Genomic DNA, 3,554 nt, shown 5'->3' with positions numbered 1-3,554 from the left:
GCGGCGTCTCCAGTGGTAGGGGTCTGTCTCACGCAGTGCGCGTCAGCTCTCCAAAGCGGCGAGTGCCAAAGGGGCGACAGCAGCAGGCAGGCGGACAGCCGAGAGCAAGCGAGTTGTAGCTGGAGAGCAGAGCCAAGCCAAGAAAGTCTTTCCCGGAGCCAAGCCACACCACCTTGGACTGCAAGACCTTGGAAGTGTAAGGGATGCCCCCCTCACCACCAGAGTGCAAAAGAGAGCGAGGCGGGGGTGATGCGTCTCTTAAAGGGACAGGAACGCTCGTGAGAAACTTTTACAACCTGCGAGACGTGATGAACATGACATGGAAGGAAATATTCCAGTTGGTCAGTTTAAAACAAACCTTCTGAACAGGAACAACTGTTTTTTTTTTTTTCCCCGAAACTGGCACAGGTTTCTTGCTTCCATTTTCCACATGTGAAATAGTTGAGCCTTGAGTTGAGGTTTGTCAGATGAAGACTGTCCAAATGACAGTGACCACTTCTAAAAGCTGGTTTTATGTTAGGGGAAGTCCTGCAGAATAGAGAAGAGGGCCATAGACCTGCAGATTTTTTATTTAATTTGCAAAGAGCAAGAAAATGTTGTTCCTTAAACTTCCTTTGGCACTCCTGCAAACTGAGTGCTCCAGTGTGCCAGCACAATTCCTGCAGGTAATGGAAAAGAAATCTTCATCTTTTCTGCACTTGTACTAAACACAGGGAAAGATGTTATATCCTAAGTGATTTTTTGCTTACACTTAATGTTAGAAAATCATTTAATCTTAGCCAGCCTATGTGACATACTGGCTTTTTGGCTCATTGAAGTTCAGGGCATCTAACTGGGAAAAACATACCTTAGGCTTGCAAGGGCTAAGATGGAAATCTCTGAAGATCTCTACTGAAGGGAAGAATAAGACGAAATCTGTTTTGCCATTCTTGTTGCCACATTTAGCTGTGCTGGCTGGCTGCATGCAGGGAGTGAAAGCCTCCCACTGACAGCACTTGTAAGACTGCAATAAATACTGTTCCACTTAGCAGCTGGTTTGTGCATAGGCTTGCTCTGATTTGATGAAGGTGAAGCACAGGCAGTGTCTTACAACAAAGAAGTGGCACTGCTCTTCCAAATATTCAAGTTAACTTTCACTGTGCATCAGAGAGATTTTATTCAAAAGTTATCATCAATCAAAATTATCATCATAAAGGACTTTTTTGATCTCAGGGTGTGGAGAGGTGTAAGCAAAGCTCACGGCTCTTTGCTGGGAGATGATAAATGCAGAGCTAAATCTAATATTCAGCATGCCCAGTCTTCACTATTGGTCAAAAGCTGAAAGATATCCTGCCTGCATCAGCCCATCCTGAGCTCACTGGACCACCATTTTGAAAAGGTCCCATAACTAGTGAGAAAATTGGTTCATCTGCAGTACTTAGAGACAGTGTCATCCTGCCTTCATGTTCCTACTGTTCCCTTTCGAAACAGAGCTGCACTTTTGTCTTCAGTAAAATTGTACCTCAGCATACAACTCTGTCATCTTGTAGTGTCCCTTGTCAGGAAGAACTCTGATCCTTCAGTGAAGAGCTGAGCTTTCTTTAAACTCTCCACATGCAGCTTTGAAACCCAGATTAACTTAACCGTACCTAGAATTGAATTGTTTTGTGAGCTCTGGAGGAAGTGTTTCTGTATTTGGGGATAGTGCTTTCCTCTTGAAGAGCATGTTTTCACAGGACTACTTCGGAGATCACTGACACTTGAATTTTTAAAGAAGTGAAGAGAAAATAATTATTGAAAACATGCTCTTAGAGGAAGTTAACAGCATTTATTTCTGGGATTATTTAAACTGTTTAGAGTATATGAAACCTTCACAAGTCCTCTAGGTTGCTTGGTGTAAAACTTTGCGAACTGGAATGGTGACCACAGTCTGAAAGGAAGTGGAGGCTGGTGGACAGTAAGAAGTGTTTGGGGCAGTGTCATAGGAAAGTGCAGAAGCCTCCCCTGTGAAAGCAGCACACCCCTGGAGCTTGTCTGGACAGAAACACACATGTTCTGGGAAACAAAGATGAGAAACTGGAAAATCCATGCACATTTGCATTCCTGGGGCCTGATGGGATAGTTTGTGTGAGTACAGGGAGTTAGGAAAACCGAAGCACAGCTAGACTTGGACCTAGTGATAACTGTGTAGGGCAATCAGAGGGCATCCACAGCAAAAGGAAGGCCAGGGAAGCTGTGGAGCAGGGGACGCAGTGACCAAGGATATCAAAAAGGCTGAATTACTCAACACCTTCTTTGACTTCTTTCTGGCAAGGTCTGCCCTTGGGCCTCCCTGTTCCTTACCCAAGGCAGCAGAGTCTGCAGAGCTGAAGTTAGAGGACAGCTGAGCAGATGGACATTCACAAGTCTGTGGAACCAGGTGGGATGTATCCCAGGGTGCTGATTTGTTGGCCTATGCTGTCTTGAAGCCACTCTCTTATCTTTGAGAGATGGCAGTGGTCAGGGGAGGTCCCTAATAACTGGAAATAGTCAAATGTCACACCCATATCTAAGGAGGCCCTGCTAGGCCCTGGCAGATGAACCTCAGGTGTAAAGGGTGGGGCCAGTTCCGCGAACGCTGCGCCTCACCTAAAAAATCCACCGCACAGGCCCGAAGGGTGCGCTCATGTTTGCAAAGCTGTGTAGCGCCATCAGCGCGCTTGCAGTAAGCGTGGGGAAAACCCTTCCCAAATTTTCATTTGCGAAGCCAAGCCATGATGATCTAAGGAGGACTATCGGTAAGAGAGGAGAAATACTCTACTGTCAGCCTATTTCCACTCTCTGCCAAGTTTACATTGCCATCTCAGTGGCTTTCAACTGTGCTCTCCAGTTCGTTGATAGGCCTTATTCCCCACAATGGATGCAGTATCCAGATGCAGCCTTGTCAGTACTGAGTAGAGGGGTATAAAAATTACCTTCAGCGTGCTGCTGAGTCTTTTGTCAGTGCATAAATCTGCTTTCTTTGCTTGATCAGAGAAGCAGCAGTTTTGGGGTTGTTCAGCCTGGAGGAGGCTCCGGGCAGACCTTTGTGATCTTTCAATATATAAAGAGGGCTTACAAAAATGGTGGAGAAACACTTTTTACCAGGGCCTGTAGTGACAGGACAAGGGACATTGCTTTTAAACTGAAAGAGGATAGGTTTAGACTGGGTATGAAGAAGAAATGTTATTCAGTAAAGTTGGTGAGATACTGGAAGAGGTTGCCCAGAGAAATTGTGGATGCCCTGTCACTGAAAGTGTTCAAGGTTGGCTGGGGCTTTGAGCAACCTGCTCATGGCAGAAGGGTTTTGGACTGGATGATCTTGAAAGGTCCCTTCCAACCCATTCTTTGATTCACAAGTGTCCTGCTTTGATAAGATGCTGGCTCCTTCTCCCAGGCAGAGTGTTTTCTGGGGCCAGGGCACCCTTCACGTGGAAGTGTTCTCTTTTCTCACTGTGTTCAAAGACTTGCCTGGATATGTCTGTATCCCATTCCCCTCTGTGGAAGCCCTTCGGTTCTCTGCAGACTTACTGACCCCAGAAGAGAAGCAACCGGTT

The 3,554-nt window shown here is 46.0% G+C and overlaps 1 protein-coding gene across 1 annotated transcript in view; it reads left to right on the top strand.

The window, feature by feature from the left end:
* Window positions 1-3,554, top strand: part of ERLIN1 (ER lipid raft associated 1) — a 17,886-nt gene that overhangs the window by 10,740 nt on the left and 3,592 nt on the right. The gene's annotated exons all lie outside the window — the stretch shown is intronic.

This window comes from Buceros rhinoceros, unplaced genomic scaffold (assembly GCF_000710305.1).
Source record: "Buceros rhinoceros silvestris isolate BGI_N320 unplaced genomic scaffold, ASM71030v1 scaffold95, whole genome shotgun sequence".
Taxonomy (NCBI): domain Eukaryota; kingdom Metazoa; phylum Chordata; class Aves; order Bucerotiformes; family Bucerotidae; genus Buceros; species Buceros rhinoceros.
Note: the sequence above shows the minus strand (reverse complement) of the source record. Positions and strands in the feature narration are given on the sequence as shown.